The sequence below is a fragment of the Perca fluviatilis genome, chromosome 6, assembly GCF_010015445.1.
Source record: "Perca fluviatilis chromosome 6, GENO_Pfluv_1.0, whole genome shotgun sequence".
Taxonomy (NCBI): Eukaryota; Metazoa; Chordata; class Actinopteri; order Perciformes; family Percidae; genus Perca; species Perca fluviatilis.
The window spans coordinates 5,504,135-5,526,817 of record NC_053117.1 but is presented as its reverse complement, the minus strand read 5'-3'; the positions used below and the strand labels follow the sequence as shown (position 1 = coordinate 5,526,817).

Below are 22,683 nucleotides of genomic sequence, written 5' to 3'. Positions count from 1 at the left end.
AACAGCCTCACTTTGTTTTAAATAAAAAAAAAATAATTTGATCCACTTGTCTGTGTAAAAAACAAAAAAGAGGAGGAAAAAAATAGAACTATGCGTCGATAGTTGCTGATTGACAACAAACTGCCTTTTAGCCCTGTTGCCCATTTCAATGAGAGAGCGCTGTGCTCCAGTTACAAAAGAAGGTGGTGGTGGTGGGGGGGTGGGGGGCGGGAGAGAGAGAGAGAGAGAGAGAGAGAGAGAGAGAGAGAGAGAACGAGAGAGAGTTAAAAATAGGTCTCACTCAGTCACCACTTAGCCTGGCAATGTGGAGAGCAGATTGTAAATGAGCACAGTGAAGTGCTTGAATGGCAGCCCTTGACGCTGGCTCTCTGGGCTCTGACACACACACTGAATGTAAAGCAGAAACACACTGCTCACGATTGAGCAGTAAGCACACTTATCATGCATTAAGGGTATGTAGGGCAGATAAGGACAACAGCAGCCCTGTTGTTCTGAGAGAGTGCGTGAAGAAATGATGCTTCATGTAGGATTAGACCTCGACCCTGGTTTGCTAATACACTCACATTACGGCCTTGAACTAAAAATCACACATCTCTGTCGCACTTCTGTACTAAAACTTTCCTTTTGCTCTCCCCTTGGAGGCACGTGAAGCAGCTGAGGACACACGTCATTCTCTGTAACAGTGTTCGACAGATGACGAGCGCCTAAAAGTGAGCAAAAACTGGCTACAGATGGACGAGCTTGTGGCAGGAAGCCTTGTAGGCAAGGTGTCGACTGACACAGAGGGGTGAAGTGGTTCCTCTGGGCTATAAGGAATGTGACAGACGAATGCTTAGTGCACCTTGTTGTGTCCAACTCATCTCGTCTCCTTATTAATCTACCAACAAATTGCATGTCAGCTACAGTATATGCTGAAACACTGACACATTCCACTGCATTTGCAAAGCCGATCACAGAGTTGGATATACACAGAACAGAAGCTCAGTGGGGAGATGGTGCGACCTATCATGCTGTGCTGCCTTCAGGTTCCGTTTTTTCGTCTGTGTTGGTGTACATGGTTACCTGCAGACTACCATGTAAAAGGAATGTTGTAATGTTGCAGGATGTTTGAGGAAAAATAAAAAATCTAAATGAACAAAAATCCGGTTTCTCAGTATCTTTTATGTGTTGTGGTTTGTCATAACTGTATTATCTTTAAACCTGTGTTCATTGATTTCCTGGCCCTTTGGGGGCAGTACAATGAGCCATAAACATATTGACATATAATCAGGTTATAGTTCACGTGGCCAATGTGTTATTTACACATCCAGCAGATCCGGGGCAACATTAGCATTCATTTGAAGTCATCTTTTCAGCTCCCTATTATTCTCTCTCCCCTTTTAGCTCTGTTTTCGGCTCTGACAAAAAATATCTGACATGCTAGCTGCTAAATGCACCGCTACCAGCTAGTGTCGCTTTTTTCTAAAAAAGCAGCTGCTTGTAAAGCCTGGAAACTAGGGGTGTAAGAAAAAAAACGATACACTTGAGTATCACGATATTTTATTTTGCAATACTGTATCGATTTTCAAAAACACAATATCGATTTTTTTTTTTTTGTTTACGTGCAAAAATATTCATGCAAGAGAGTGGTTCACGTTTATGTTGTGTTTAAACCCCCTACTGCTAGATGGCTGTGCTGAGACACACCACTAGTGTCCTTGCCTAACAGGTCCTAACAGTACCTGACTTTTTGCTAGAAGCTAACAACGTAGCTATGGCTGAACTTTGTTCTACTTTAGCATATAAACATTAGCTCACTAAGAACCTGTGAACCAAAATCCCCCACAATTTGATTTTCTGTGTACTGAATTGTTTACCTAACGTAAACTTCTTTGACTTTCATGCACATCATGTCTTTTTTAAATTTTAGTTTTTCTAAAATTATACTTAAAATTATAATCCCAATATATCGCCTTACGCACAGTATCGAAATATATTGCAATATAGTGAATCGCGACCAATGTATCGTGATACGTATCGTATCGCCAGATTCTTGCCAATACACAGCCCTACTGGAAACACGGTTGATGAGAGCTGTAAGAATGAACGGAAACAGTTAAGTTGTGGTTCGTAAAACCAAAAACAATGAGCTAAAAGCTGCTAAAATGCGCCATAGAGCCATAGAACTGCAGTCAGGGGATAAATCTTGGTGGGCTCTTCACTGAGAGAGACACCTTTTGTTATTTAACCCATTGTTAATACAAAAATATGGATCAGTGCCGCTTTAATATTTTCTATTTGTTTTAATTTCTGTAGCCTCTCTTCTGCTTTTTCACTGATTACCTCACAAGATCTTTTGAATTTATTAAATAAATTAATGTCATCAACTTTACTGTAAGTGTGTATGCTACGGACATGCACCCAGAGTAAAAAAAAAAAAAAAAAAGATTCAGCCGTACCACTCTGCCTTCATGAAGGTTGTCCACTGTATAGGTTTAGAATATATCAAAAAGCAATTAGCTCCTACTTCATGCATAACTCATTAGAGGGAAGATCAATACCCCTGCTCATTCTGCCTGTGCTTCATTAAGCGCACCACAAGGCATCACCTCGACAGGGCATGAAAAATGTGTCGGCAGCACCGGCAGTCTTCCTCTCAGGGGAGAGCCACATGTCTGCAAACACAACTTAGCTTCAGAGGCAGACAGGATCACATGTCTGGCTGCTCCTGCTAACCCACAGGCTAAGTCACATTACATTTAGCCCCTGCGAGCCACGGAGAAGTGATAACACATTGATCATACTAATGAAATGCATGGAAGTACGGAGGGTCACAGTACATAGCACTTTTCCTGCAGCCATGCTTAATGTCCTCGCCAATCATAGTTCTAAAAAAAAAAACAGCACTTAAAAGTTCACAGAGGAACAAAGAAAAGAAAAGAAAAAAAGTCTGATAAGCCCTTTAATGTCTAAAGCATCAAAGTTTTTTACACAGCACCATGTGTTTTTTGTCATGGTAAATGTACTGCATGTGTATACGAGATGCAAGGTCATGCCAAGCCAGGAGGCTCATGGGAGGACGGCACCCGGAGTGTGACCCAGAGAGTCTATTAGCAGCACAGACCTGCTTCTGTGCCGCCATTTGGCTTCAAGTCATTTGATTCACATGGTGCGCTGCAGGCTGAGCTAATGTTACTCTCCATGGGCGATTTTAGACCCTTTTTAGGGGGGCTCAACGCCCCCCCCCCCTACATTTCATCTCAGCCCCCCTAAAAATTTTAATAAAAAAAACTGCGAACTTGTCAACTAACTTGAGGACAAACTATTACAAGTTCAAAGGGCTTGAAACAGGTTTAATATCCTGTGTGGCTGTCGCCGATGCTACGCACCTGTAACCCAGTCAAGGAAAGGGTCAACAGAAACGTAGTGTTGGCCAATCAGAGGAGGTTGTGCCAGTCCCCCGTCTTTGGCTGAGTCTCTATCTGATCTGTCAGAGGGCGATCAGGAGACGGTTGGGAAGTTTAACGTTGGTAGTCTCCAGAGAAGAAGTTGGTCATTTCATGGCGCAGATTAGAACGCAAATTGAAACGTAAGCAACTAAAATTGCTGAATGTTAGAACATTGTATCAAATTGGTCATTATCACAGTGACTTATAAAGTGTCAGGTTTAGTTCCATCATAGTGTTAATAGTGTCGACAAACATTAGCTGACGTTGTTGTTCAGTAGCTAGCTCAGAGATTATCAGCTAATGAAATAACTGTAATGTAAATAATTTAGCAGGGGGGGTTAACACTTTTGCAAGGCACTGTATCCGTGTCACATTATCATTAGTGCTGATATCAGTACCTCGTTGGAAATTGGTTATTGTCCAGTCACTGAAAGCCCCATCTGATATGATTGATGTGGTACAGTATATATGATTTCATATACTATGTACTATGTCAATGCTACATTATTATGCTATCCATCTGAATTGACTCTAATGTCAATGCTGTTTTGCTACGGTACAGTAGAAATGTGTATGAATATGATGGTATTTTGTCATTTAATTTAACAGAGCATGGATGTTGTGCGGTGGAAATGTAATTTCAAAAGCTTTTCCTCTCTGCCAAGAAATTATGTGAGAGCTCTGAATGACTGACATTCTCTAGCATGAAAATGGTTACACTTACACATAATACAATTTAGCTAAATCAAAAATCCTACCAAAATGTAATGTACCAGTAGGGAATTTTGTTCTGTTCATGTTAATATTCAGATAAATGTATTGCACTTCTGTAAAAGTAGCTGTTTCTACCAAGATTTGGTTGCTATACCTTTCAAAAAGCTTAAATAGGACATCTGTGCTCATTTTGGTACATTTTCAAAGATATCTTAAAGTACACTATATGGACTGCATTTTTCTCCCATGTGAAAAGTATCTGTTTGTTTGTTACCATAACAAATTATGCATTGCTAACATTTTACAGACTGCAGACTAGCCTGGCTCCGCCCTCCTACGTAGTTACGCTCATTTTCATTTCCCTCCAGTACTCCGTCTGGATTTGCGGTATAGTCTTGGGTTTTCTCCAGCCAAATTTTTGGCGGTCCAATCAGCAAACAGAGGGAGTGGCGGAGAACGATGACGTTGAGGCCGTGCGCTAGAGTTGCGGCGGAGAAAGATGCGAGCGAAGCCATTCGGTCCGTTGTGGCAACGCTGCCCGAATATCCAGAAGTTAAAGCCCGAGCGAGAACAATCTTTGCTGAGTTGTGTTGGTGGCCATGATGTTGTGGCCCTCCTCCCCACGGGGTTCAGGAAAAGTTTGATTTTCCAGCTCGCTCCGTTAGTGGTGAAGGAGTTGGCTAAGGCTAACGCTAGCGATGCTAATGCTAAATACAAGCCTTGATAGCCTCCCCTCTTGTTGCACATGCGCATGACATATGTCACGACCAAACGTTAGCGACTGGTTACGGCAGATCCAGAGTGGCTCTGGGCAGATCCAATAGTTTTAAACTTCAAACAAGGAGGTTAACACTTGTCAATGGAGAGTGGCCAGACTCTCTGGACAAATTAAATGTACCAGAGTCTGGTAGGACCAGGCTAGTGTACCAGAGTCTGGTAGGACCAGGCTAATGTACCAGAGTCTGGTAGGACCAGGCTAATGTACCAGAGTCTGGTAGGACCAGGCTAGTGTACCAGAGTCTGGTAGGACCAGGCTAATGTACCAGAGTCTGGTAGGACCAGGCTAGTGTACCAGAGTCTGGTAGGACCAGGCTAGTGTACCAGAGTCTGGTAGGACCAGGCTAGTGTACCAGAGTCTGGTAGGACCAGGCTAGTGTACCAGAGTCTGGTAGGACCAGGCTAGTGTACCAGAGTCTGGTAGGACCAGGCTAATGTACCAGAGTCTGGTAGGACCAGGCTAGTGTACCAGAGTCTGGTAGGAACAGGCTAACTGCAGACAGCATCGACAGGCAAATTTGTCAACGTGACTAACATCATGACAGGCTCCTGAAATTATCAGACAGATGCTGTGATTTATATTAGTGATGGTCTAAAAATATCATTTTGTGGGAATCTACAGTAGAAGCAGGAGGCTGATGCACGGAGGCATGATGTTCTTTTTCCATTTTCTCCTCTTTAGCCGGGGCTCTCCTGTTCCAGCTGCCACCACACCTCTACCCCATGCCACATGAAAGCAGGCTCCACGGGAATCTGTCGTCACAATCCCTGTCATCCCCCACCTCCCCCGCTGAGGGATTGACCTTTCTCAGCCACTACAGACACAACAACACTAACTACTTGCCCATCACTGCCAGAGCTGAACCGACGTGTTTCAAGGGCTCAGGCTGAACCTTGACACGTGAGCTACATTTGCGTATATTGGCTCCTTTAGGGCTTAGCTCAGGGGTTGAGAGAGACAGCTGCACTGCTGCCACTTTGCACTATCCTGAACAATTGTTTCTGTTGTTAGTGCCAGGTGTAGTTTCGGACTGCTCAGCAGTTTCTTTGGAAGAGTCCTGCTCCACCTCCTCTGCCTCCTCCTTCTTCGGGAAACTATTCATTTGGGCTTTCCATCAAATCAATCACAAGGTTGTTGATGGGAGTTGTGGCTCCCTGTATGGTCATTTCTCCAGCAGTTCCTGCACATGGACTCCTGAAGTCTCCCCGAGCAATAATTACATCCGTCAGTCACCAAAGGCCAAAGAACAAATTGCACGGTTTACTTCCTGTGGCAAGTCTGACTGTGAACTGCACACTTATTCAGTTAATTCATCTTATTTCAGACTGATCTCATGAAGTGGCGTATGTATGACACGCCAATTCGTCCATTTTGGCGTGTTATCAAGACGCATAATCACTTTTTAGCGTGTTTATCAATGCAATTCGTCCGCCATTGACCTACATTACGAGTGAATTTTTGCCGTAGCAAGTATTATAAAAGGGACGTACATCCCTCGGAGGGGGTTGGTTGAGGTGGTGGATGGGTAAAACACAGGACTTTCACCCAGGAGAGTCGGGATTGCGTCCCACGTGTGGCGATTTCCAGCCGTTATTTTTTTTTTTAAGCCTTCCCCAATGTTTCTGTCCTAAACCCAACGGTTTATAGCTTTCCAAAGCGTGTTTTTATCTTTGTTTTCCGTGTTTTTGTCGCTTTTTTGTGTTACTAAAGCCTTTCCCTGTGTTCTTTTCCTAAACCTTAATTTTTTTTACACGCGTGTGACGTTGTTCTCGCGATAGTACGTCAAGTTCTCGCAATAACGCAACGTGGCGACGCCACGTGGTGGGTATGTTTACATCTGCTGTATACAGCGTAGACATACACGTGGATAGTTCAAAATGCGTACAGATAACACGCCACTTGGCTTTAGGAAAGTGCCGTGTATGTTTACGCAAAGTCATGATGCCATGTTGCTTATTTAGTGCACAGACATTACCTTGAGCTTCATCATGTTAAAGCAACACATTTCTCTTTTGAAAATCTTCAGGGATACTGTGATTTCAAGAATATGAAAAAAAAGTGTGTAGCAATACTGTGATGCTTGAGTAAATAAAAAACTTAAATTAAATTATACCGGTTTTGAGTGTTTCGAGAAATATATCCGATAACCAGAAATTCTCCTGGAAAAATAAAATGTGACAAGAGGTCTACAGGGAAGATCCAAGACTCACTAATAGCATTCTGCACACATTCTCAGGGGGAACTTCTCAATTTGCGGTACCCAGCGCATTAGTGCCGGCAACAGTATGTTAAGGAACGAGAACGCCGGGGCCTGTCGCAGATAAACGCTGCAACTGTGGATGATTTCATAAACACGGAGCAAGATATATAGTGCCAGGCAGCACTTATCACTGTAAAGCCAACCTACCTGCAGTCTCTTGCTCTTCATTTAGAGCATGGCAGACTAAAACTTCCAGATAAGTGAATATAGCTGGGAGAAAAATGTGAACTGACACTAGCCGACATCTTCAAAAAAAAACATGGCATAGGGAGATGTGCAGGATCAGAATGTAAAATAATTTAGGGGTGGGGGGGGGGGGGCAGAGAGTTTAAAGATCAATAAAACAAACTAACTGATATTCACAGGTTAACCTTCCTGATGTTCAGTGATGCTTAAAGCCAGCATGATCATGGGGATAATGCAAAGAGGTACATTAGAACTGCTGCATTATTAAACTTCTGTGGGCAAAGTGAAACTGAAGTAGAGTTTGTGTCATAGATAGAGAGAGAGAAGGGGAGCGGTCTTGAGACACTGAGCTAAGTAAATATTTTACTGGAACTTCAACATGGACCCACTTGTTGTGGTCTGGTCAATCACATAACACACAGCTGGAAAGGATGGCACCCCAAGTACTTGCAACTTGTTCCCCAACCACAAATCTGTCTAAACTTGGCATTTTTAAGTCAACTCTGCTATTTGGAGACATATTTCAAGTGACTTTGACGAAACATATCCTGGGAATAAAAACTTAGAGGCAGTAGGGGTCAGGGGATCGGCCCTCTGCTTTTGTAAGCAGGGTGGCCTTCTTGTCAACAAGAATACTATTAAAACAATTGAGGGATCAGCTGGATTTGGCAGGGTGGCTAATAGTTCCACAGCAGTTTAATCAGGTCTTTAGCAATTATTCACACTGCTGAGAATGCACATGGCGGCAGCAGTGATGAGGGCGGGGTGCTGAGCAACAGACTTTGAGAACAACAAAGTCTGCTATTCGTGTCAGTTCTGATCAAATGGTTTTAGCCTGCTGAAGTGACTGAATGAAGCCAGGTCACTGAATAAGATCAACGCCTTGTGGTCGGATTAAGACTCCGACTAAGATCCAAATTTGGAGTGGCACTGTGGTGTGGCCGTGAAAACATGGTACTCTAAGCACGGACACCCAAGGGCTCTGATGTAGTTCATCACTCATTTAGCTTCAGGTCTGTTGATATTTTGCACTTCAGCCAGAGCCCAATTTTACCTGTGTACTAATAGTAAGTGTGTGAGGTCTAAGCTCTAGGTTCCAGCTCATCTCTCAAGATGTCAATTGCCCCGAGACACGAGGCAAAACAAACAAAACATCCTCAGCCTGGAGGAGATAAGGCAGGAAGAAGCTCCTTACCAGGGACTTTAAGTTAGTTATCGAGGACTTAAAGCACTTGAGGCTGCTCAACCACATGGCCTTACATCCAGACCACACAATAGGCCCACAGCCCTATGTTCCCACATTTCTAAGATTTAAAAAAAATTAGGCCCTATGTTACCATATGTCACCTTTTTTCCAAAATTAGGCCTCAGATTGTATCCCCCTTTCTCCCAACCTGATAGCCAATTACACCCAACCTATTATCCAGTAGCAATGGACTACAGATGGAATGTAACTCTAACCCTAACATAGGGCCTAATTTTAAGAACAATCTTAGAAATGTGGGAACATAGGTATGTGGGAACATAGGGCCTAATTTTCAGTGAAAAAAAAAATCTTAGAAATGTGGGAACATAGGGCTGTGGGACCATAGGGCTGTGGGAACATAAGGCTGTGGGAACATAGGGCTGAACACCTTGATTTCATACAGAGGCAGGCAAGAGCATGTTTCTCAGCTCTAGTTAGCTAGCTAATAAAGCTAACGTTAGCTTCAGGAGTTAGTTGAAAACACTGTCTCCAGCTTCATCATGGTTCTTGCATTGCTGTGTAGAGCTGCAGTGCTAGTATTATAAGTATGACATGGTAAAATTCTGTTTATCTGCTCAGTTTAGTTTTCACTTTTAAAAGGTGCCCTGCCACATGTATTTCATTACATTGTGGTAATGTCTGAAGTTCTACCATGGACTCTGTAACATTTTTTGTGGAAAAAATGGCTTGGTTAGCTTGTTTCAAGTCATTCTAACGTGGTATAGAAAGCCTGCAGGAAGACTCGCTTTCTGCCAATTCTCATTAATATTCAACAAGCTAAGCTTTTTGAGTCTGATTGGCTAACAGCTAGCCAATGAGAGCCTGGCTGTCAGAATCCTTTACCCAGCCCAACTGGGTGAGCTAATGAATAGCAATGAGCTCAGGCAATATGATGTCAGACTGACCAGCTTTTGTAATTGGCTTGATTTCTCTGCTTATTTCTTTTCAGTGGCTAGAGCTGACAGAGGAGGTAGCAGTTCATTTTCACATTCACAACATAACACAACCACATATGGACCTAACATATTTCAAAAAATGCAAGTAAAAACGGTTTTGTATGGCAGGGCACCTTTAACGTATTTTTGCTATATAGTAACGTTTGCTGGGGTTGCTGGAGTGTAAACGTCTCAAAATCCAATAAACGTTAGCCTAAACACTGATGTGATAGTCGTGAACAGGACATTTTTGGGTATTTTTATTATTAATATTGTTTTTTTGCATATTTTCCCTTATATGATAGAGGGCAGTGTAAAAATGGGGAGGAGTGGGGGGGTATGACATGCAACAAAGGCTGGAAGGACGGAATCAAACTTGCGGTGTTTTAAGCCCCCAACGTCGTCTTCCAGGCAGCGTTGCCTGGAAGGCACTAGGATTAGGCAATGGTTAGGGTTAAGGTTAAGTACCTTGAAGTCGACGGTCGCAACGCTGCCTTGAAGTCGACTTTGGGGGGTTTAAAACTACATTGAGCGTTATATGGCATGTGCTGTATCCATACAGCTACCAAGGCGCTCCAGGATTTTTAAAGATGTAGCCTTACCTGTAACCCCACAAACTAAATGTAACGTTGTTAGTTAATGATGCGCTCCCTGGCCTTGAAAGTAATGCTGGGTTAGGTTACAACTGTGAGGTCTTTTCCCCCAGAGACAGGAGGCAAAACAAAAAACATCCTCACGCTGGAAGAGATAAGGCAGGATGAAGCCAAAGCATATTGAGAGCTGCAGAACCATACTGCACAGTGCCTAACAAAAACATCCAGACCACCCAATTAAACTGCTTGAGTGACCCATATCAAATTAAAATGTGAAAAAGTGCTATGTACCTAACAATCATAGAGCCAGGGAACAGCTTTGTTCAATTATGTGAGTTACTGTAGTTTCTATGCATCACTGGCTCCACAGAAGCATGAGTGAGAAGTGAAGAATTGTCTGCTTCCTGTCCTGGTTTTTCAGTTAAAGATAGAGTAACTATGACTTCAACAGCTGGACATGGATAACACTCACAAAAATTACAGGCTTTTCTGGAGAATTTTGGGGCGAAAGAAAACAGTGTAGCTGAGAAAATCCAGTTTAGAGCTGGCTGTGATGCTCTCTCCGGCAGAAGGTTCCGAGTACTGCCTCGGTCAAGGATGTGGTCAACAACTTCCTCCCCCGCCATCAAGGGTATTAATTCCCTACACATTTTTTTTATATTGTCTGTTAAATTGTGTAATAAAAAAAATAGTAAAGCTGCATAAGTGGGTCTTTCACCGGTTTGCAGCGATAGCTAAATAAAATAATCCTTGGGACTAAATTAAATTAAAGTCGCTTCAAGTATTGAAACTGGGTAACCTGAAACCTCCAATTAAGTCCACACTCTGACCTTTCAAAACTAGCTTCAAGATTCAAACTGTCGCAGAGATTTCTCTCCATATGACACTTGGACACTATAATAAGTGGAAGTGGAATCCACAGAGAATGGTCTGGCCTGAGGGCCTGTCCACTGTCCAATTAAAATTCATTCTAAAATATCCTCACTGTCAAGCATGTTGCCATTCTTTTAAATAGACATTTGGTAAAATGATAACACAGTAACTGGCAGGGCTGGGTACCGACCGAATTGCCTCTAAAGTATCGAAAAAATGCCTCGCATTTAATACCCAATTTCAATACATAAGGACTAAATCTCATCAGCGTCAGTGAGCCAACAAGCATGCAGCATGCCTCTACCAAGATCTAATAATGTTTGTGATTGGCTGTCTAACGTTACACATCAAGAAACTCGACGTTACGCACAGAGACAGGGCTCACGTAGTAGGAGCTGAAAAATAAATGATAAGATTTGTGCGGTATTGTGTAATGTAATTTTTTTTTTGTTTTATAAAATTGGTATCGAAAAAAGTTGTTCGTTTAGGAACCGGTATCGAAGTCACAGTATTGGTATCGGTATTGATAATTTTTGAACGATACCCAGCCCTAGTAACTGGTTGGAGTACAGAGGCCCTCCACCAAACTGGTACATGGTGAAGCCTCTCTGGGGTTTACTTTCTGTCCCTGCATTCTGGCTGCAGCTTAGCATACTGGCAGGGGTTTAATAGACCAACAAACAACAAGAGCAAACAATAGTCATGGGGATGCATTTGCCTTTTCATATGTTTTGGCACCAGAGGAGTTCCATTATATATGAGAGTGGATGATTAGGTGAAAGCTGAAACGGCTTGGGTGGAAGGCAAACAGCAGCTAATGCACAACACGATGAAGCACTAAATGTATAAAACAGGTTTTGACTGTTTTTTAAAGCTATTTAAAAACACAATTCCCGGAATGCCACAGCAAAATACGTAAATGTATTCTTATAGACGCTTGTGCTAAGACCTGCATGTATATGCTGTGACGGCTCCTAGGCCTCAAGACCTATTAAGTCCCTTTGGTTGCTGGGATCTGGGGATTGGCTAATAAGGACTGATGATTGACACCTGGATGAACTGATTGCTCACATGTCCATAAATAGGAGTGCCTGGGCAGTTACTCTTCCTGCCTCCTCAAGGTTGCTTGGTTTGTTTGGACTTTGGGTTGAGTTCTAACATTGCTATACCTAGACACATCCATACACTACACACATTACTGATAAACTGATAGCACGTTTACCTCGTTTTTTTAAAATAAATTTGATTTTATTGAGCAAACGTGTGTGTTCTTCACATTTTGTCATACCCTTGAGCCAGGTCATGACAATGCTTATAAACAAGAAAGGACATTTCTATCTATAAGTACATGACATTTGGCAGGTAACACTATACAATAAATATAAATATAAAACTGATGCCTATTCATAACTGTCTAGCATTGTGTGAAATAATAGCATGTGACATACATGACGGGATAAGGTCGCCTCTACAGTGAACTACAAAGGGACTGTGTGAAAGTCTAAAAAGGCAAGCCTGGCTGGAGCCCCCTGGATCCGCGGGCTTCAAAGACAAGAGCGACCACTTATATTAATAGAATGTCACCTCATCTCACACAAACACATCAGATGGATAAATTGGAACAATATTAGCTTGGAGTCTTATGTTTCCGAATATATAATAACATAAAATTAGGTTGTTTTTTTTTAACTTTGACATGCATTAAGTGACACATCCAAACACAGAGCAACATTGGCATTCATTTTGAGTCATGTTTCTAAGTCCAATATTTACTCTCCTATTAGCTCTGTTTTTGGTCTGCCAACTCCTGAGGGAAATATTTGGCTATTTAGCTACTATATGGTAGGTAGCATACAGTAGGTTTTTGGAGATGAGATTTTTTGCTGAAAACCGCTGCCTGCTGTGGTACAAAAACAGCGCTGAATGAACCAAAACAGCAACGTTTAAGGCCAGACAGCTGAACAAGCTCCGTAAAGCTGAGGGGAGCTGAATTTTCACCCTCAATTTCCACCAAAATTTTTTCACTGACTGCGGAACGGCTGCGTTCCGACTCCATCACAGCTCCGGCGATCCGCAGCCCTCCAGAGCAGATACGCAGAGCTTCTATTTTTGCCAGATGCCGGAGAGCTCCGAAGCAATTCAGCACAAGGCAGATTGTGCGGGACAGGAAGTCGAGCACAGAAACAAAATAAAACATCCGTTTAATTTCCAAAATAAAATACACCGTGCTCACGGCGGATCATATTTCCCTGCACTACACCTTGAAAAGGTCATAATGGGCGGAGACAGGCCTGAAGTCCACTGTTGTTGGTTTTGTGGTTCTGTTTATAGATCTGTTACGCGCGATCACGCGTGAAATCGCGAGATCTCGTGGGTCCTCGTGACTTCAGCTGTCAGTCATGGCCGCAGCCGTTCCGCAACAAATCCAGACCTGGTGTGCATTGAAGGACGGCGGAGCAGCAGAGCCGATCCGCAGCCGTTCCACAGTTGGTGGAAATAAGGGGTCAGATGATCCATCTCTGTAGGTTTACCACTACGAACAACGTCTTTCACATTGTCACATTGTTTTCAAATTGTCATTATACAAATATCAACTGTAGCTGCTATAAAGACACTATGAATTTAAGAATGTTGGACTTTGGCCACAGTGGTAGAATCAAGAAGACATTTCGGCTGACATCAGTCAACACACCACACAGACTGCGCTGTTTTTCACTCGCTTTCCTACAAATGTATTCAAATTTTACATTTTCCTACCAAACAAACAGTGATCAAAATATTTTTGAAAGAGGCTATAATCACATAAAAATTCTGTACAGTGGCTTTAAGTCGATAATGTCGATATCCGGGTTGGTCTACAGTAGCTCAATGGTTGAACTCTACTACACAGATGAATGAGAAGTGGCTTTGTTTGCTGTGCCCACTCATCTCCACAGACTTCTAAAGCCACTTACTTCAAAAAGTGGCAAAGATGCGGAAGACCTGCCCTTGTAATCACAGAGTCTGATCTGTCTGTCTTCCTCTGTGTCCCACAGATGGACACTGCTTCACTCTTGTTAACACTGGGAGCCTCAGCTTGCAACGGACTCCTTGATCTCTCAGAAAGCCACTCTGACCGAGGGTGTTAAGACACAGAGCTCTGCTTCTACTTATTAACAGTCATGGTCTCCCTCTGGCAAAACAACATGAGGGGAAGCAGGGTGGAGCCACCCTTGGAGGGAGAGGCTGGAGGTCTAAATTAATCCCACATGTTCCCCAAGAGGAGACTTTCCAGGCGGCCTTGGCTTATTTGGCTGGTGGAGTACAGCAAACTCTGAGAGCACCTAGCTGCACTTTCCGCCCACACACTGCTGTGCACTGAAGCCACATGGATCCATTTGGCTCAACTATGGCATCACAAGGCACAATTTACTTTTTTGGCAAGAACCAGAGCTCCAAAAAAAGCCAGTGCTTCAGAGAAACCAAAAGGACTTTAAATAGACAGAGAGAAGAGAACAAAGTCACGAACTGCAGTGGGAAACTAAATTAATCTAAATATTCATCCAACTCTATTGATCCAGAGGAAAGATGTCGGACACATTTAAGAAATGTCTTCCTGTTCTTCAAGGGCATATTAAATCATACTACAAAAGAGTGCACAAGCAAAACAAACACATTCAGAGCTTGGAAGAAAGAGGGCGGGCTAATTTTAGAAAGCACTGATTTCTATTAAAACTCAACATGTGCTTGAAAATCATGCTAAGAACATAGACAAGAATATTTATCACCTGCTGTTGCAGATTAGGATGTCTATGCTTTTATTCATTTATGATAAATCATGCTAATCTGCAAACAATGATCGCACCCTGTTGAAGACATATGGTCTTATGCAGATGGCTTTTTACTGGAAATTAGCATACGGTTACAACTATTCAAATCCTTCCACAAAACAGGGAACACATTGTATGGTGTGAAAAATTATGCAATGCATTTGTTTTAGTAACAGCACTGAAACAGTACTTTGCATTTTGGGATTATGTTTTTTGTAAAAAAAAAAAAAAAAAAGTACAAGAACAGTGGAAACTGTTGCTCTTTAGTACATGATCACTAAAATGGAACTTTACAATGTAATAATTGTGATCATCTTGTAAAGTAGGAGACAGCAATGTTGATTTTGTTAAAAATTACAGTGGATCCTGAAGCTTGATGTAATTTAAAGTTGGCACCAGTTTGCGTTTGTGTTGCATGCAGAGAAGGCAGTCGCCCTGCTCTAGGATGCATGGTGGAGAGCCAGGGAAGAGGATCTGTCAGCATTATCTTAACCTAGTTGTCAAGCAGCGACAGGAGGGCTGGGATGGAATGAGATTAGAAGATCTGGCCTTTTTTTTTTCTTCTCTGGGCCTCTTTCACTCATCAATACCGACAGAGGCAGTCAACTCTATGAACGCTCTAAAAGACGAGGTGGCGGTTCAGGATTACTTTTCTCGTCAGTATAAGTTTGCCTTTTGTACACTGCCGTTGTGTACTGCGGGTTGGGAGAGGAGAGGTGATGATGGTCTATGTACACAAAATGTGACCACAGAAGTTATTCTATTATCAAGATAGCAAATTAAATTAACAACTTTATTTTTCTCCTGGAGTCTTTAAAGAAGGACCTTTGCTGGACTCCTGACCCCAATGAGAACCACTACTCTACAGCTTTACTCTGAGGAGACACAACAGCTGGACATACCTTTGCTCGACAGATATATGGCAGTTCCCTGCCAGGGAGGACAAGACTAGTGTGTGTGTGTGTGTGTGTGTGTGTGTGTGTGTGTGTGTGTGTGTGTGTGTGTGTGTGTGTGTGTGTGTGTGTGTGTGTGTGTGTGTGTGTGTGTGTGTGATGTATTAGCAGTTTTGTAATGGTTTGCTCCAAGCCCAAAGTCCCATTCAGAAGTCCCATCAGAAATCCATCATCTTTATTAGATCAAGACATTTGATGACATCACTGTCAAACTGTCTGCAGCTAAAAAATATATATGAGCGATGGAGTTCAGATTCAGACATGTCGAGCTCACGCTAGACTTAACAGTTCTCCTGCGGTCTCCACTGTTTGAAAAGAGACTTTGATTTTTGATATTAGACTTTCAGAACATTTCAGACAAGTCTACGTCTAGTGGCTATGTAAGGCTATAATTAGGTACTGTAGTGCTATGAGCTTATACAAAAAAAGCTATATACATAGGAGTACACTAACTGGGAGAAATCAAGATCAAATGAATTCCGTTACACTGAACTCTTTCTCACTGAGAGACTCCCTGGAATTCTCTCAAGGACTCCCGAGGCCCCAAACGCCACTCCGACTCACTGGTCTCCACCAGTATGCACAATAACTAAAGTTTAGTTTCTGGAGTAGTAATGTTCTACATTACAAATGGAAATCATCACAGAGCTGATGGATTTAAATAGAAAGTAACTCAGATTGGTGTTGCATGATGGTATCGAAGAAACTTCTAAGGAATTTGCTTCTGTATTGATGAAATCAGGACATTGGGCGGTGGGACATAACCTAGGGACTGACTGTTTAACACTGAATTAAGTCAAATCACTTTGACTAAGCCGTGGTGGAACAGGGTTTTTTGACTGCTACACCATGTAGCTGCTGTATCAGCTTTAAAAAAGGAAATTCTTCTCAGTTTCTTTCAGCCAGGCGGATTTCACCATAAATGTGGCTGTGGTGGCTATATGGGACTAATTATCCACTACTTCACTAGGACGAACACACGCTAAATGGAAAGCTATCCACAGCCTCACACATGTAAACAAAGTGATGTGGAAGTTGACCCGAACGTAGATCCCTATGCGGTTAGCCATAAAGGCCGTTCCAGGTGGCCTCTTTCTGTGTTTACTTTCGTTCAGACTCATAGACAAGCGTTTGAAATTATTCATATAAAAAAATCAAGTCCTTATATACCCAAATCTCTACAAGAAAGTGGAGAGTGCAAAATTTACATATATTATGGGAAATAGGTTGAAATGAATTGAAATCATCCTTTAAGGCCATGAAGCTGCAGGAGCAGGGGATTGGTCTACAATCTGTAATGATCTTACAGGTTGGAAACGTGCCTTGTTGTAAACCATAAACCACAATAAGAATGACAATAAAATATAAATCAGCACACGGGCTAAAAATATGCTGTCTAAAGCAAAAAATGTCCATTTAAAATATGCTGTCTAAAGCAAAAAATGTCCATTTATAACCGTGGCCTGATCTTCTGCATTAGCTCAAAGAGAAACAACACCCCTTCTCTATTTTGTTATTGCCTGTCATCTTTAGTACATTCTAAAGGCAAAAGTGACACAACCCTGCACTGCCATTGTCAATCTCCAGATCCACACTTCAAGGTGCTGATGGAAGAGGACCTACAGAGGAAATTACATCGTTATCTAATCTGACAAAGCTAGCCTCAACGCACAGAGCCGCTACTGGTTTCATCTCCAGCGGAAAAAATACAGCAGTTATCTCGACAAACCAGGAGTCTGCGCCACATGGATTTTATGAACAGGCAGAGGGAATAATTTGGCCCCGGTGAGCTTGTACGTCTATCGGCTACTTCTGGCCCGGTCAAGATAATCAAGTCTTATCCTCTGTGTGACATGAGGACAGGATCGCTCCTTATCCACCCTAAGCTGAGGGGCTGGAACGTAATGCTGTGACAGTGTGTGAGGACAGAATAGTAATATGTAGGGATACACCGATTATCAGCCCTGGCTGATTATCGGGCCGTTTTTTGGCAGTTTGCAGATTATCTGTATCTGCATTTTATTTGCCCGATAACCGATAAAGTTAATTATTAATAAGTGCGCTACTTTGGCTCGGCTACAGCTCTGGGTCTGTCCCTCTGCTTTGGTTTCTCTCACCACTGAGTCTGACTTCATGTCCCCACCACAACACTATCTGACTCTTGGTTACTGTGTATTATGTTGAAATATTCTCATTTATTAAATACTTGTTTAAAGCCGATCCCTAGTAATATGTAAGCCAATACTGAAGATGAATACTGATTAGAGCGTTGCTTTAAGGAGCTAAAATTTCGTGCTCTCGTGAAAGTTATGGAATATTTTTGTTTAGCTCAAATACGAGGTTAAAGTTGTGCAAGCATGTGACAAGAGTCCTGTTTATGTCTCAGTATGCTGTACATGAGTATCACATCAGGGAGGCTGAGACTCTCTGAGGCTCTCTGGTTTCTTGCTTTGATAGATGCTTGTTCGAGCAGAGACACTGAAAGAGCTACAAGCATATTCATGTCGATGGGTAATTTCCTCCCTCTGAGAAACACTTTGCTCTTGCCACATCTCAAACTTGGCAATATATCCTCGATCACATCATTTAAATAAACAAACTAAACCCAAATCAGTCCCAATGTTATATGAGCAATATTTAAAACAGGCAGCTCCCACACTGAGAATAAACAGGCCGGGTTAAACCAACAGTTCATTTAACTACAGTCAAACACAGGGCGGCTCGCAGCCACTTATGCCACACAGGAGGGAGGCATTAATAGTTACAAGCTTCTTTACAGAACTCTTTGACAAAAAGACGACAGCAGCCCTGCATACATAATCGCAAGCAGGACGCGGATTAGGATCAATGAACCAACATTCAATTATGCTTTTAGATCTTCAATTAATAAGACACACACAAAAAAACAAAGTTACATACAGCAGAGTGAAGAGGGGACAGGCGAACACAGAAAGTGTGATTTCCAACACCTCTGGCCTTATGCTGAATGTTCAGGAATACATAAATAAGAATAATAAAATCCTAAAGCTCAGGGGACTTATCACATTATAAGCATTTAAATCTGATTTTGTTGTTCATTAAAAACAGAAGTTTGATAAGGAGTTATATGCCTCAATTAAAGAAATATTTGCAACAAAACAGTTCAATATACTTTGTAATACTTTGCTCAATATAAGGTGTATTCGGCTAATGCTGCTTAAAAGCATACAACTTGTAAAAATCTAACTTTTCAGTTAATAAATATGGGTGTGTTTTATCCTAGACACATTTTCTTAGCATCAGTATCTCTGATCCTTATTTTTTTTATGCTGCATTTCCATGCCACGGCTCTGCTGAACTCAAAAAGTTGTGGATAGCATTGTACGAGGTGTCTTTTTTTGGTACCACCTCGGTCGAGGTTCCAAGTGGACTGCAGACCACTGATTGGTCAGAGAGAATCCTCACTAGCGCGACACAGATAATCCAGCACAAACCAACCATTTTTAAATAGCCAGGCTACCGTCAATAGCAACCGCAGTGTTTTTTTTAAAGCACACCACAGTACAATTGAAGAAGTGCAGACATTGTTGCCACTGAAAGGATCCAGCGAATGTTGAAGATGATGTTATGGCAGTTTCACTCGCCGTTATAGCGATGAGCTGAGAATTCCACCTACACTGAGAGAGTACTATCCATAGTGAAAAAACAGAATAGCAAAAAGCACCTGGTACCAAAAGTGAGTTGAGTCAAAATGAGGCGTTAGAGTACCAGAGGACTGGGTGCTACATTTCTGCTTTACTACGAAACTTGTTGCGAGAGAAAACAGCAAGTTCCTGTACTGTGTAAATGAGGTAAGTATATACAGAGGTTCTATATAATTAACCCTGTAAAATGGCTTTAAAATGGCATTTAAATACCTTTAAAAATCTCGACAAGAACCTCTGAGCAGAGCACAAATGCAAAACAATGCATTGGTTAGGATCTGAATGAAGTCCGACTCAATGGATATACAGTGAAAAGGAGGAAACAGATGTGGAAGCTGAAGATTAGATTCCTGACAGGCCTGTTCTCATGTGCAGCTCCGCTCTTAGCCTGGTGGCTCCACCACTCACTGCCTCTCTCATAATTCACCTTCACGCAGCTAAAACTGCTCAACAGAGGTCTTGTCCAGATGATCAATTGATAGTTTTCACACATCCATCCATGCGTACTCCAAAGTATGGACTATTAGTCTCAGCAACAAATGATAATGGTCCTCCTGGCAGTTCCGTTTCCTGAACAGGTTATCCTTTGGACGTACGGTCAAGGGCAGTGATGAAGCCATCCTGAGGAATTACTTAAAGGTAAAAAGAAAGCTTCTTCAGTGCAGCCATACAGAGCTGGGACAAATTGAGACACAGCGAGACGCCTAAGCTACTGTATAATAGAATCTCGCTGTAGACCCAGATAAGGCTGGGATAATATTATGATGGCTAAACCGTGACTAAAAGCTTAATTTATCATCCGTATTTTTGTGATGAGTCGTGGTCATGCTGTGTGCAGATATAAATAATTCTGTACTAATGTGTTCTAATTCAATCTCGGCGGGAAATACAAACTGTCAGGCGTCAGTAAGCCAAACACAGTAACACACCATGGACAGTGTGTGTGTGTGTGTGTGTGTGTGTGTGTGTGTGTGTGTGTGTGTGTGTGTGTGTGTGTGTGTGTGTGTGTGTGTGTGAGTGCCAGTGCTGGCCCCAAGTCCCATCCTCCATTGCCCATATGACACCAAGTGGCCTGCTGGCAACAGTGAGACCATTAACACACTGCGGCCTAGGAATAAAAAAAGATCTATGTCCCCGGCACTCAGCTGTACTTGAGCGTATATATGAGGGACTAGTCCTTTAGCTTTAACCCCTGCACATCTAAGTTTGTGGCTACCAAACAAAGTTGCCAAAATAGAAATGTAAAATGTTCCTACTTTTGCACTTGTTGGATGTTATTCTGGTTAAAACACATGCCACAAGGCTAGACTGGGTCCAACATGATGCGCTCTATAAGAATGAGGAGATATGGCCTAGTTTGGTTGTGCACTGCTCCCCAGGGGGTTCCATTATACATTACTCAATCCTCCAGACCTTTTACTGGGAAAAGAAGGAGCAACCGAGTAAAGTCTTAATCCTCACCCTTGAACCATCTGCTGGGGGGGATGAACGTTAATTTGTAGCCTAAACAAATAATATATAGGCTATACTGTATATATTTTTTTCAGCAATAATTCTGACTTCTGCTATTTGCAAACAATATGACTGATGTAGATCTCTTATTAAATCATAACACATTCATTCAACACCAAGACTTGTAAATCAGGCCATTTGTTTATGCAAAGCCCTAGATATTACACCAAGGAGTGCTGGTATTTTTAAAGCTACAACCCATCCTACCGATGCTACCCGCAAACACCATATATTTCCTTCAGTCTCGGCCACTGCTAAACCTTTCAGCGTGCAGTTTAAGCATTTTCTGTGTCTTCCCGCATTTTCTTGTTCATACAATTAGTGAAGAACACACTGTGTCACACTTTTGTATCTTATACGGATCTGTGTCGAAAAGCAGTACATGATTTAATGGAACAAACAGACACACACACACACACACACACAACCTTAGATCAACAACAGCTATTACAGTAACTGGAATAAAAATATGTTAGAAATGATAGAATCATCATCTACACACCCAACGTGTTCCCATTAGCCACAGCAACATAAGGTCTTTAAAACACTGTAAAAATCCTTCTGCCCTTGGAGGGCGAGCAATTACATTTAGCAGTTTTGAACTTTGGCAGACAACACGACTCTGCCTAGGCTAAAGGTTGGATGATATATCCTTATAGTCCTCAGTCCAGGTCAGAGGTTTCCGACATGTTTTTCAACCCCCCCCCCCTCCTCTCTGGGTTCCTTGCAGATGTGAGAGTGAGCTGATCATTTCACCGATAATCCACTCACCTGGGGGTTGGCACTAGAGGAGCATGTACTGTATATGGGAATGATGATTCAGACCAGATGCATCTCTCTCTCTCTCTCTGCTGTTATCTCCCTCTCTATGGTGACGGCTCTATATTAGATTGATAGCACTAACTCACTCTTTCATCAGATGGAGGGGTCTGGGACAATGATGCTGGCTGCGTGACTGACTACAGTATGTGATCATCCTGATTGCAGCTGGTGTGTGGATGAACCACCGACTATCACCTAACATAGAAATGCATAGAAGTTAATTCATATCTGCTTTTGAGAGAGTAAAGGACCTGTTTGAACTCGGTCAGAAGTCACCAATAATCCTCATTCCCTCCAAAGTATAAACCTAAATTGCTGTATAGGCTATGTATAGGGTGATACATGGTGGTAGATGCCATAAAGCCTAGCTGGGGACTCCTGCAGGACTCCACTTTGGGGACCCCAGGATTAGAATGATTCTAATGCCTCTTGATGGGTTGTGTGACCCTGGAACTATATCTCAGCTGAGTGAGCATGTATTAAACACAATGCAACCATTTTAATTGTATCGACAACTGCCTGCGGCATTTCTTCAATGGGAAGTGAGTAACTGCGGCCTAAACTGTGGTCTCCCGCAAGGTTACAGCGTTGTTAAACTTACATGGTTTATTGGAAGTTTACCTCGCAGGTATTACGGCCAAATGGTGTGTCTGAGGCTGCACGGGAAGGGCAGTGGTAAGACACCGCTGCGAGATTCCCCGTTGGGATAGAAATATAGCAGAAATACTCTATAAAAAAAAAAATCACTTATTCTACCTGAAGTGACTGAATCCACCCGTGCAAACTTTGAGCTGCAAATCCACTCATGTCTGTGTAATCTGCACACACACACACTCGCGCGCACACACACACACATACTCGCACACACACACACACACACACACACACACA

The 22,683-nt window shown here is 42.3% G+C and overlaps 1 protein-coding gene across 1 annotated transcript in view; it reads right to left on the bottom strand.

The window, feature by feature from the left end:
- Positions 1 to 22,683, bottom strand: part of zdhhc8b (zinc finger DHHC-type palmitoyltransferase 8b) — an 82,649-nt gene that overhangs the window by 59,560 nt on the left and 406 nt on the right. The window lies entirely within an intron of this gene.